This window comes from Varanus komodoensis, unplaced genomic scaffold, assembly GCF_004798865.1.
Source record: "Varanus komodoensis strain SLA01 unplaced genomic scaffold, ASM479886v1 scaffold20_1, whole genome shotgun sequence".
In the NCBI taxonomy this organism is placed as follows: domain Eukaryota; kingdom Metazoa; phylum Chordata; class Lepidosauria; order Squamata; family Varanidae; genus Varanus; species Varanus komodoensis.
Window position 1 is genome coordinate 20351920 of NW_025335587.1, and position 13800 is coordinate 20365719.

Consider the following 13800-nt stretch of genomic DNA (forward strand, 5'->3'; position numbering starts at 1 on the left):
CAGGCCGAGGACAATGGGAATTGTAATCCAGCACGTTTGGAAGGTGAGGGGATGGGGAATGCCCTACCTCACAGGGGGGACGCGCAGAGAGACAGCACCCCCCCCCCAACATCCTCAGAGCCCACACTGAGCCTGCTTTTGAGGAAGACAAAGGCAGCAGCCGGAAGACGAGGGGGTCCGGCGGCCGAAGACAAAATCGGGGGGATCTCCAACACCCCCCTTTTTCCTTCCCCGTGTTTTTTTCGTCCAGACTGGCCTTCTGCAACTGAGTTTCCTGGCGAGGAAGCTCAGCCCCTCCAGAAAAGGCCCAGGAAACCCCCCCGGGGGGGGGGGGGGGGCGGGGGGGGGGGGGGGCACCGCCAGACCCCCCAAAAGCCAGGGGGGGAAACGGGGGAAGGAAGGGGGGGGGGGGGGGGGTGCGGGGCGAGAGGCCCGGCCTGGTTGTATAAGCAGCTCACACTTCCCTGCTGCGCTGAGCAAGCCCCCCCCCCCCCCCTTTGCCCCCGGGGCTGGGAAAATTTTTCCCCAAGGAAGGGGGGGGGGGGGCGGCAAGGCTGCGCATCTCAGGCGGGGCTCCGGCAGGTGCCAGGCAGCGGTGCAGGGGCTGCTTCCGCCCCCCGACCCGAGCCGGATTCCAGCCTGCCCGTCAGAGTCCGATTTCCAGGGGTCTGGGCTGGAAGCAGAGCCTGGCGTGATGGATCCTTTGAGGGGGGTGCCATTCCTCCCGCGGGGCGAACCCCTCCGGCCCGTGCCCCCCTCAGACAGCCCCCGCCCCGGTGGCTGGCGCGGCCGAGCCGAAGCAGGTTTACATAACCTGTCCCCAGACTTCCAAACCGGCGGGCAGGAGGCGGACGCCACCCAGCCGGTCCCCGGAGTGGGCAAACATGCTGCCGCGGGGAGGCAGAGGAGGAGGCGCCCCAGAAGGGCAGGGGGACCCTGGTGCCGGCGCTGCCCGGGCGTGCCGAGCTCGTCTGGCCGTCAGGGAGCGCAGCGCTGCCCGGGGGCGCTTGGCTGGGCGGGCAGCCGGAGCCCCCTCCCGCCCGCCCCCCTGCACACGGGCACCCCCCCAAAGCCCCCCCAGGTCCTGGCAGGCACGTACTGCTGTAAAGGGTGTCGATCCAGGAGAGGCGAGCCAGACCCGGCTGGCTCAAGGGCTCCATCGGAGACGGAGACGGTCGGTGGGTCCTCTAGCCGAGCAGCAGCATCGCAAAACAAAGGCGGCCGCCGAGGGAGAGCGAGCGAGCGAGCGAGAGAGAGGGGAGGAAGAGGAGGGCGAAGGCAGGCGGGGAGGGGGCACGGCTGTGTGGCGGGGGAGGGAGCCTCACGGAAGATGCTTATCGTGAAGGATGGAGATGATGATGATGATGATGAGAGTAAATAAGCAGACTGACAGCAGAGAAAGTGCAGGTGGTGGCGGGGGGGGGCGAGACGGGCGGCGGGGGTGGAGGAGGAAGAGGATGGAGGCGGCGGGCGGCAGATGCTCCCGAGCTGGAGCCGTCAGAGGTGATGTGCCAGTGGTGCGCGCCAGCCCAGCCTGCCAGGCGCACATAGATGGCCGTGCAGGGTGGGGTATGGGGTGGCAGGAAGGAAACTTACTTCCACAGGGTGCTCGGGGAACCATGTGCCACGGCCCACCAATGGTGGACCGTGACTGCCACCCTCGCAGGCGCGCGCACACACTCTCACACACGCGCGCACACACTCTCACACACGCGCGCGCACAGAGAGCACGCCTCCGCGACAGAGACGGAGTCGCAGAAACACCCCTGTGCGTGCGCCGGGGGGGGGGGGAGCAGCCCAGGCGCCCTGCGGCTGGTCTGGGGACACGGTGGGGAGGCCCAGGCAGGCGCCTGGCTGCTCCCACAAGGCAGCCCCAGCGCCTCCTCGGCCACACCTGCCCAGGTGTGTCTGCGTGTGCGGGTGTGCGTGCGCGGGCACTGCCCAAAGCCATGCGCCCTCCTGGGGGAATGGCCGGCGCAGCCTGCTCCACAGAGCGCCCAAGGGGCTCTTTGCAAGGATCTCAGCCGTGGGCTCGTGGGCTCCCCGGCGGGCTGCGAAGCCGAGCCCCGAGGATTTGAAGACCGGGTTGCTCAGAGCCGCAGCATCTCAAACAGGCAAGGGGTCCCAGGGCAAAAGCCCCCAAAGGAAATGCCAGAAACGCCTACGGCTGCCCAGCAGGGCGCTGCCTGCCTCTGGCCACGGGGCCAACACGTGATCGGGGGCCACGGCCCTTCCACAGAGTCCCACCGCTACGCCCCGCATACCCCTTCCAGCCAGCAGCCCCACCAACAAGGCCGATTTGCCGCCAACACAGCCACTCAGAATGAGGTAGACTGCTCCTGAATGTGGAGGTTCTGCCACAGGCCGCAGGTCCCGAACCGGCCCTCTCCGGTACCTCCTTTCTCCCTGTATGTTTCTGCAGCTCTGTTGTATGTACCAGGGTACCCAGGCTCAGGCCCGAGGCCTGCTCCTGGCTGCTCCACCCTATCCCGACACTCTGGGTGTTTTGCTTTGGGTGTTTTTCGGCTTTTGTGAGCTCCCTCACCCGCCCTACCAGCATTCTGAGTGTCCCGAGGCTGAGTGGCCGAAGGAGGAACTTCGAGAGACAAGCCGCTGCCATTTCCTTCGCGGGTGTCTTGCCCCATACTTCAGCCCCCGGAGCATCCCCAGAGCAGGATCTGGCCCTACAAACCCCATCCCAGGATGCAGAGGCGAGAGGGAAGGGGCGGCCAGTCTCCCAGATCACATGGAGGACCCCGGAAACTGATCCGGAGCAGCAAGGCCCTGCCTTGTTGAACGACAACTCGGCAACCTGGGAACTGCGCCGTTGGGATTTCGCCCGGGTTCCCCCTTATGCCACTCCGACTCCTTCTCTGGGGAGGGCCGCACCTGGTCCGGGGTTCGGCCCCGGCCCCTCCTGCAAGATCTGGGCAAACCCCGCCTGAATCCCTGAGGAGCAGCTGCCGGTCAGTGCTCAGCGAGGGTGACGAACCCCTTCCGGCCGGAGGGCCCAATCCCTCGGGGGCCGCGGGCCGGCCAAGGCTTGTTTCGGCCCACGGTTCTTCCTCACCAGTGCCTAAGTTTCGAAGAAACGTTTCGTCATTGTAGATGGGGGGTCAAGGGACCGTACAAAAGGCAGGAAACCACCAAGCAATTGAACTCGGGGGAACGCGGCCCTCTGGGAAACCCAGATTAGAACTGGACTTGAACGGGCTCAGACGCTGGAGGCCGAGATTCTGTCCCTTAGTGCAGACGAAGCTGACCTAGAAAGACTAACCTCATCACCCGAGAGAGACCGTTTCGAGCATCCCTCTCCATTCGGAAGCACGAGGACTAGAAACTTGCTTTATTTTCCAGGGAAGCCGAGAGGCAGAGAACACGGTTGGCAGAACGGCAAAAGACCAGGCTTGGCCAAGGTGCTGGCCGGCGGGCTCAGTACCAAGGGGCCCCCGTCTCCCACCAAGCCAGCAGCACCGAGCACTCGTCACTCACTCCTCGTTCTCCACCCAAGTGCCGAGTGAGTCACCAGGGAGGGGTGGCGGTGACTCACAAGCATAAGGTGGGGGGAGCAGGGAGAAGTGCCAAAATTAGCAGTGACTGCACACAGATTGGCGCTGGGAGAAAGCCCCCCCCCCCCCGCACCTTGCCCTCAAGAGGCAAGGCAGGCAGGCCCGGTTCCATCTTTCCTCGATCACAAAGCAGGCCGCAGCTCTTAAAAAGGACCCCTCAGACCCCAAAAGCAAGCAGAGGGACGGGGCTCGCTGTTCTCCCAAGACCCCCAAGAGGTCCCGCCTCTTCTCGCCTTCTACGGGACAAAAGGAAACCAGGCGAAGTCCGACAGAATGACTTTCTACCCAAAGCTGTTGCACTGGGGGTGCAGTCACGCCCTCCCTCCACCGCCCCCTCCTCAGACCTCCCAGTACAGAGCAGAAGAGACACAGACTGCCTCCTCAGGAGTAGACCCATTGGCGCCTCATTCACAGGACACAGCCTCGCCATCGCCCCTTGCCCCCTCCTCCCCAGGTAACAGTCAAATCGAGAGAGGATCTCTCCACAGTCCAATTTCCAGACCAGACATTACGTGAGGCCTCAGCTGACCTGCCCTCCTGCTGAGACAACACTCTCCTATGGCCCCGGAGGAGACAGCTCCACTGAGACAACATCCGCCTGTCGTCCTGGTGGGAGGAAACACCCCCCAGGATTATGCACCCTCTTCCGCCTCGACTTATCCAGCATCACGCAATTTTATCGGCTGCTCCTCACTCACCTCATCTGCCCTTACTGTGCAGGAGTCTGCCTGCTTTGACCGGACTGCAGGGCGCCGGCATCCCTGCGGCCTCATGTAACGGTGGGCGGGGCAAAGGCAGGACCTGCGAACATGGGGACAAGCCCCGCCTCCACGGCAGACCTTTGCCTGGACCGCAGAAGGCACCCATCTCAGAGCCCAAGGCCTTTGGTCTCAAAACAGCTCAAGCTTTGTCCCCACCCCAGCCTGGTCCAGCCCATCAGCTCCAAGATCCTCAGACCTGGGGCATGCATGTGGTTGGACTACAATCCCCCTCATCCCTGACCACACTGGCAGGGCCTGATAGGAGTCGGGAGCCCAGCTACAGCCACAGACACACTCCTAGCTCCCCCTTGCTCAGGGGCCGTGCCAATTTTGCACCCAGGGGTGGAGGGTTCTAGTCCCGGCCGTGGGAAGGGCTAGGGTAGCTGGGAGAAGACCCCTCGCCGTGGGTCTGTGCCCACGTTGCATGCCCGTGTCCCAGCGTCTCCACTGCCTGCGTATTCAGACAACCGTGCATCCCTCCTTCGGACAGGCAAGGCCGAGACAAGCACCCACTTTTCAAGCAATGAGCGCTCGCCTGGCCCGGGCCGTCTCCAGTTTCAAGCCCGCCCCATACCGCCCCCACTCAGCCACAGAGCATTCTGCCCAACGCCCTCTGTGCACGCTCAGAGGCCAGGCACGCCTGCCGCAGCCTCGCACGCCGGCATGCGGAGGCGGCTCCCAGCAGCTGCTGCAAACACGGAGGCGAGCTGCCGTCCCCTGCGGTCCGGAGGCAGCGAATCCACGGGCAGCAAACCCTCTGGCAGCATTCGCGACGTCGATGGATGGAAGGAAAGGACGGACGAGGGAAGCATCCCCCCCCCGCATCCCCCCCCGCGTACCGCAAGTTCTCAAAAGCCGGCAGCAAGTATTGACGGGACGCGGGCGAAGGAGCCGCGGGGGCCTCCAAGGACGGGGCGGGTTCGGGAAAAGCACTCAGGCCGCCACGCCGGTCGGGGCCGGACGGCTCCCGGGCTCCACCGTGTGGCCTGCGGCGGCGCGTGCCGGATCTCAGCTGGGGAGCCCGGAAGCTCAGCGGGCGGCTGCTGCTGCTGCGTCGCCGGTCGGGCCCCCAAAGGGTTCTGCCATGCTGAGGAGACCCGTGTGACCCCCCCCCCCCCGCTCAGGAGAGGGCAACGCGGCTTAGGAGCTTTACAGGCAGCTTCAGGCAGTCTGGAAACCCCACAAGGAGCTTGGGGGAACTCAGACGCTTGCATGCTCTCAGAGCCGCCACCGCTGCGCTGGATTGCAAGGCCCATCGTCCCCAGCCAGCACAGCCACAGGGAAGCAGGGTGCACAGTGGAGTAACTGATGGAAGAGAAGCCCCCACAGCACCGATTCTGAGACCAATGCCATCGCTGGTGTTTTAAATTAAATTTAAATTATGTTGTGAGCCGCCCCGAGGCTTTGTTGCGATGGGGGCGGCACAGAAATGTTTTAAATAAATAAATAAAAATTGAATTGAACTGAATTGAATTAAATTAAATTAAATGCCTCGTGTGAAAAGGCCTGGGCAATGGGGGTGGATAGGGGCCCTCCTGGTTGTCTGAGGCCTAACAACCATCTCCCATCAGAAGCGGTTCCAGCAAAAACTGGCCAGAAGGGATGCGGCTTTTCACGATCTGATATTTAGGGCTTTTCCAGACCCTAAATACCAGATCCGTCCATCGTGTCACACGTACGTCTTTACACAGGGTGGAAGGGCCCTGATAGCTACGTAGTTCAGCATCTGAAGTCTGCTAGGGAAGTGAGAAAAGGGGAGGTGTTCTTACTTACGGAAATCTGTCCCGCACCTTTCCATCTGCCAGTGCCAGAGCCAGTCAATCTGTCTGATTTTGCGGGGAGAGGTGGGAAGCAAAAGACAACGATCTTGAAAAAACCTCCCCTTTTGCTCAGAAACAAAAAGCAAGCTCCTAGTCCTCATGGTGGAAGAGGAAAGATGCCCGGGGGACCTTTTAAAAGAGCAGCTGAATGTTTTCCTCCTGGTTCGGGGGAATTAAGTTTTCAGCACCAAGCAACACCGCCTTGCTTTTCCCACCCATCCTCACAATTAGCACAACTGAATTACACACAACAGGTTAACCCGCGGAGGAAATCCGGCAAACACAGGAGAGGCTTGTGCAGATGCGCTCAGCTTGCGCGGGGCATACAAACTGCAAAGCCCAGCTCACTCTTGCGACACACAAAACATTAACAGCGCTAGTGGGGGTTTCACACCGGTATGTGGTCACGCGTCCCAGGGCTTCACAACCGTCTTGGAGGCAGGCTAGAAGCCTGCGGCTTCCTGGAAGATACACCTTGCGCACTCCGCACAAGCAAACTGCTTTTCTGTGCTGGAAAGCTGAGCGACCGGGAGCACAACGGGCAGCTCGTGGGCCCCAGCGCGGATCCGTACGTGTCCCCGGAGCGTGGAAAGTACCGCAGACCCTGGAACGACCCACCACATGAAGAGAAGCGAAGCCAGCAGGATGTAAACTCTCAGCCCAACCTACCTCACAGGGTTGTTGTTGTGGGGATAAGATGGAGATGTAAGCTGCCTTGAGCCCTTTGCAGGAAAAAGGCAGGTTATAAATCGAAAAATAAAAAATAAATGGAGCCGGGCTCTTCCTACGTCACGGAGCCGTGCGCTGAGAGAGATGCACTTAAGCAGACTCAACAGCGGCGCCCACTGCGGAGTTTGCCCGTCGTGTCTCTGCAAGAGGCGTGCTTTGGCCTCCTCCCAGCCCAGGGAAAAGTTTGTCGGACGTCCCTCTGTTGGGGCTCTGTAGTGTTATTCAGACAACCCCTGATCCCAGCAGGTCCTCCTCTTTCTCCACCGATGGGCCTGGACCGCCCTTCGCGAGCCATGCCTCCCACAACCCGCAGCCATAAATCCAATCCGATCGCTCAGAACACGACACAAAGCGGTCCCGAACGAGTTCGCCGGGTGGGTTTTCCAGCATCGCAGAAGCAGCAGCGGTCAAAACCTCGCCCTCCTGTTCACCGTGCATGTGAAGCTGAAGGGCGCGGGGGCTCAGGCTCCCCCCAGGGGGCGCGACAGGGTCTCCTTCCCAGCAGGACTGACGGCTGGCTCTTCCCTCGTGCACCCTGGTCTGCGGCGGTTCCAGCATCCCAGCTCCGAAGGCCGAGGCGCACCTACTGCCCGCCGGCAGGCTGGCTGCCGCGACACCGTTCCGGCTGTACTCCTCCGGTGCCCACCCCGGAACGAGGGGGCACGCCCGGCCCCTGCCGGGGCAGCGAAAGAGCCCAGCGGGGTTTCCTGCCATCCTCTTTTCGAACTGTGACTAGAGTGACCGGACAGCCCGTTCATTTCGATGGGTGCGCTCAACGCGGGGGCTCTGTTCATCCCACTGAGTGCGACTGGCCCACTCCAGGGAGGGCTGTGAGCCCAGGCGCTGGGTTTCCCCGGAGGGCCCCGCTGCCTGGTGCGTTCGACGCACCCAACGCGCCAGGCCGAGCCGGTGGCTGTTTGCCCTGGCAGAGCCGGTGCCGCCAGCGGGTCCCCGGGGCCACGTTGCCGGAGCCACACAGGCAAGGAGGCCGCGGAGGGGCAGCAGGGGCTCCGGTGGGACGGGCCCACGTGGCCCAGAGGTGTTCTGCACCCGGGCACCAACTGCCCCCCCCCCCCCCGCTAACGCTGACCGTGGCTGCTGGAAAATGGAGGGCGTGTTTCGGGGACAGCGCTTCCTGGACTTTCCGTCTCCAAGACCGGGAGGCAGTGTCCACGGCCTTTTCCTAGCGTGTAAACACATCTGGAGAAAGGAAGACCGGGCCGAAAACTGGGTCGGGAAGGAGAATGAGGAGAGGAGGGAAGATCCGGGCGGGGGGGGGCTTTCTTCCAAATTTCCCAGCCCTCCCTGTTTTCTGGGTTTCCCTCCACTTTTTCAGTCTTTTCGCAGGCATCTTGGAGCACAACAGACGCGCCTCTAAATGGCCAGTCCATGCTGGGGGTCTAAACAGATGAAGGACTGTGCCTGCACAGTCCCCAGCTGGTGGCAGCATCCTGATCCCTGCTGTACAATAATGGAGGTGTTATAGCCCAGAAAAGACTGTACCATTTCAAACCGTTGCGGGGCGGGGGGGAAAGAAGTCAATTTTAAATGCTCCGTCCTGTAAAATTCTTCCCAAAAGTTAAAAATGTGCTTGTTCGGCTTGCTCTTTCCTGGTGCTTTAACTTGCTCCGTCCAGAGAGTAAGACTACAACTCCCAGTGTGCCCGGCAAGCACAGGGCTTCGCAGAAGCACAGAACTCTGCGGGTTTGTGGAGGTGACCGGCAGGCCACGCTGCAGAGGGCAATGAGTAAATTTGCAACTTCTAGACTCATCTCAAAGGTTTGGTCACCCAGCTTTTCCACAGAGGTGAATCTTGACCTCCCACAGGCGGTGACCATGCGCACCCCTGCTGTGAAAGAAATGTGCTAGCCAAGATTTAAGAGCATCTTTTTAAAGCCTGGCCTTTCTACAGCGGGCTAAACCAGCCCCTTTGGCCCAGTTTCCTGCCTCCAGCAGTGGTGCCTGTGGGGCAAAAGGGAAACCCACACTGCCTGCCGCCAGAGCCCTTGGCCTCTTCCAAGAAGACCCCTCCCCGGGGTCGGCTTGGCAGGCACGACCTCACAAAGGAACAGAAATGAGCGCTGATTCTGTGGAAGAAATAGCAGCCTCGGTTCCGGAAATGGTCATGGTGGTTTTCCTGATCTCCAAATCTTATCCGCTCGCCATTTCCTTGCCTGCCTCCTGTGCAGGGCGAGATAAAATTTCCAGCCGCCCATGGAACACCTCTGCCCTTTTTGCAAAAAGCCAAACACAGCGGCTCTCGGCGTTCCACCAAACCTGCGGCCAGTTGGAGAAACAACACTTGCCTTGTTAGCCTGCATGTTCCCTAAACTAGTGGGAGAATAATCAAACCAATTAATACCGAGGTTGCCAAATAATCTAACCAAGCACTAAGGCTGCCATCTTAAGTCTCAAGAGAAAAAGCTCAGCCACTTCCAGACCTGTTTCTCTGGCCAATGCGGGCAGGATTACGCCAGTGTTCTCACGCCACAACTCAGCCAGGCCTACCTCACAGGGTTCCCGTGAAGAGCGCCTGCGCGCATGAGCATGGGGAGGAAGCACCGGGTGCAGTGCTTTGCACTCCTCTCAGGAGACCAGGCAAATCTGTTTTTCAAACACGGCACTGTTTCTAATCGCGATGTTATTGACTTGCATTGTGGTTTTCAAGAGAGCAGCTGTTTGGAATGACTCCCAGAAACACACCTACACACACACAATAGGCAAAGAGACCGGGGGGGGGGCATTCTGCAGCACGGAGCGCTCCCCCCTCCGGGGTTTGGACCAGCCGTGCCCCTTCCACAGCATCCCGCCCCGTCACTGGTCAAAGGGGTCCCCCCACAACAGTTGGCCAATATTCCACAGCCGCTGGGGTGTCAGGTCCCCCACCAAGACTTTTGGGGTGCATCTGCAACCCGGCCTGCCGAGGCCTGCGCTCGCGGGGGAGCGACACACACGGCCCCGGAGGTCGGGCTCTTCTGCCGGCCGCGGAAAGGCCAAAGCCCCTCGCGCAGCTGTTCACCCCCGAGTCGTCACAGCTGCCACAAGCTGCCCGCCTGCCAGCAGAGGCGAGAGCCTTGTGAAGACCCGAAGGGCCAACAACACAATTCCCACAGCAAAAGTCCCGCCACACGGCACCGCACGGTCGCTCGCTCGTTCGAGTGCTGCCCCGCCTTCCGTCCTCACAAGAACGCGCGCGCCTCCTGGCGCCCCCAGCACAACAACCCTCCGAGGGAGGCTGGGCCGAGAGGCGGTGCACAGCCCAAAGCCACCCCATTGGCTCTGGGGCTGAGCCGGTCGGGGCCCGTCACGGCCTCTCAGTCTGGCCTACCTCACAGGGTTGTTGTGGGAATAAAACAGAAAGGGCCCTGGCAGCCTCCTTGCAGCTTCCTTGCGCCAAGCAAACCAGAAAGCCGGGAACTGAATACGATCCCCCTGGCTGTTGAGCACGCATAACCCCGAGGAAAGCTCGAAAGCCAGGCTGGGCTTCCTATTAATTGTGCGCCATCTTGAGTCCACTTCTCTCTCTCTCTCTCTGGATGCATTTTGGAGGTTTCACATTCTCTCCAGATGTGCAGGGCTGTGAACCCTGCCGCACATCTGGGAATAATGAGCGCGGCGGCAGCAAAGCGCTTCCTGAAGGCACCAGATGTGGGGATGGCTCCGGAATAGGATACGGGGTGCCCCACGCCCAACCCCAGCTTGCCATTTACACCTCTCCCCATAAAAACGGGTTCAAATCCTGCTTCAGGACACTGAGCGCCCTGGGCCATTTGGGGGCAGAAATGCGCATCTCCCCAGTGGGTGTATCCCCTGCCAGACCAGTCCTGGCATCGGGTCCAGGCCAGGCCGCTGCATCACAGCCTACGTGGGACGGGCTCCCACTGAAGACTGCGCGGGAAGGGGCTGTGGGATGGCTCCCCGCAGGGGGGAAATGCGCTCTGTGCGTGTTCATGGGCCCCGTTTCCAGAACTCCACCAAAGGGCCGTGCTCGCCTTTCGATCCTACATGATTTCAAAAGGTGCAGGACTGGCCCTTGGGGGGATTTGGGCTTAGCGCCAGAAGGGGGTGGATGCCACAGGGAAAGAGGTCAGAAGCTGTGGCCCTGGGATGTGGGGACAAGTCACGGTGTTGAAGGGACCCAGTGTACACACACACACACACACCCCAGCTCACAACAGCGAAAGAAACGAAAGAAACGGCTGAGTCGGCTCCAGGGAAATTCTGCAGGATGCAAAACCCAGAAGGCAGTTCAGCAAGTCCTGGTTTTGAATTACACCAGGAAATGATCCTGCCAAAAGAGCTTTTAACTAATGAAAGGGCGGTGGGGGCGGGGGGGGGGGAGCATTACAGGGAAGCATCAAGATTTAGGACACAGGTCAACTGCTTCTGAAGAAACCTCCCTCTCCCAACACAACACACCGCACCGCAGCACCGCACCGCAGGCACCAGCACCGGGAATTTGTTGACGCGGGAAAAGAGGCGGCTGGGCAAACATCCCCAAAGGAGATGCGCGAAGCAGCCACTGTGGGCAGACCCCCAGGCAAGACGGCCCTCCGGTTGTGTGGAAACCCCTCCTGGATTTGGGGTGGCGGGCCGCTTCTGTCCCCGCAGCCAGTCACAGCCAGTGATGTGGGGAGAGTCGGCCTGAAGCCTCTGCGAGGCCCCAAGCTGCCCCACTCTGAAATAGGACCAGGTCACGGACTGGAAAGGGATCGGGGCAGGCCCCACGCTGCAGCATCTTGAGGATGGAGTCAAGTTGCTAGTCCTCTGCCACAGCAGCACTGAAAGCGATACCAGAGCTTTAGCAACACCTGGGTCATTCCCTCCCCCCCCCTCTCTCACACACACACACACACACACACACACGTACGTGCAGATGCGCACTGCGTCTTGGCACCACAAGGTCCTCATGGGACAAGCGAGCGTCTCATCTGGGAAGCAGCGCATCTTCTGGGGCCCCCAAATTTCTGCAGAGCCAGTCCTGAAATGTGTAACTCATGTGTGATTTACCACTTGGTGTGTTTTGATCAGGAACGCTTCCTTTCCGGATGCCCTCCATGCCTGCTGCTACTGGTATTAAAAAGAACTGCGATCGAACCGTGGGCTTTGGGGATGAGTGGGCCTCGAACCTGGATCGAGTCCAGTTGCTTGCCCTGGATTAGAAGGGGGGGGGTTCTAAGTGAAGTGGGGATTAGGCCGCGGGGGGGGCATTTAATCAGGCCACCTCTTGGAGGAGCTACCTATAAATGTGACTGCACGCCACATGGGAGTTGTAGTCCAACACATGGCACCAGCTTAGAGAAGCCCACAGCAAGGAAAGACAGGTCAGGAGGAGGTGGGGGGTGGGATGACAAGGTTTGTGAAATTATGGGAAACTGAAATCAAAGGAAAGCACCCCCCCATGCATGCACAGTGGTTAGAGCACTGGAAAGGAGTCAGGAGGCCTGGGTTAGAGTCCCCACTCGGCTGAGCAGCTCACAGGGAGACCTCTCAGCCTCGCCTACCTCACAGGGTTCTTGTGGGGATAAATAGGACGAGGCCGACTGGACGACCTGCATTGGGAACAGTAGCATCTCTACGAAAGGACACAGTACAGTTGGATAAAATTCAGCTGGGGCACCCCAAAAGATCCAGGGGCAGGAGCAGCTGCCCTACAAAGAAAAGCCACAACACCGGGGAGCGTTCAGTTTAGAAAATTAGGGGACATGACATGGTATGAAACGATGCCTTGTGCAGAGAAAGGGGGCCGGGAGCCATTTTTCTCCCTCTCCATAATACTAGAACCCCAGACTCCATCTGCTTTAGGAAGATGTTAAAATGCACTAGAATAAACCGCGTGGAAACATGTAAACAAGCCACAAAAACAGATAAACACGTGCAACAAAAGCGACTTTCTAAAAGTCACTTGAAACAATCGGCAACCGGACGAAATCAAGACCTGAGAAAACCCGCATCCTGGACAAGATGCCCAATACTGAAGCCAGCAAGGTCTTAGCCGGGGACTGAAAGAGAGGGTTAGGGGCAGGGGGGTTGCACCGGGGGGGGGCTGTTTGGAGGGGGGGTCTCTTGCTGCCGGCCCCCAAGCCTCTCTCGGAGGAAGTCATCCGCAAGAGGGCTTTGGCTGGAGGGCACCCTGGGCAGCTGCTTTCAAATCTGAACCACAGAGGAGATGCCGATTCGGGGCTCGTGGTCCAGGTGGCCCGATACTACCCCCAAGGCCAAATGCAGGAGCCCTCTCACTGCTGGGGAACATGGACAGGGGAGTGCTTTCTCACTCATGCCCGATCGGCCGCTTCACACAGGCCAGCAGCCGCACAAACCGAGTTCCCTAACCAACCTTTGGTCTGACACCCCAAACGAGTCCGTTTCGCACCACCCAAGGTGCCAAACGAACCGCCGCAGCTCAAACTCGAAACATAACTGAACCTGCCCAGCGCAACTCCAGGCGCCGCTTCGGAAAGTCACCCCATGGATCCCCGGCTGCGGGGGACGGGAGCAGGCGACGGGAAGCCCCCTCGCGGGCCGCCGATCACGAGCAGCGGAAAACCGAGGCATAACTCATCGGCACGAGATCCGCTGACAGGCGCTCGCCCGGGTGACTGTCTGGGACACGATCCTGCGCGCTCAGGCGGAAGAGGGTCCCACGGCGCCTGGCCTGCCCCGGCCAGCCGGCTGGGCTGCGCTTTTTCCAGGCGGAACATGCAAAAGAGTGCGGGACTTTCTCCAGGAGGAACATGCAAAAGAGTGCAGGGCTTTCTCCAGGCGGAACATGCAAAAGAGTGCAAGGCTTTCTCCAGGAGGAACATGCAAAAGAGTGCAGGACTTTCTCCAGGCACAGCAGTGCGGGCCTCCTTCTGCCCCATCATGAGCAGGGGGAGGAGGAACAGCGGAGGCCACAGACGGTTCCCGCGCGGTACCGCA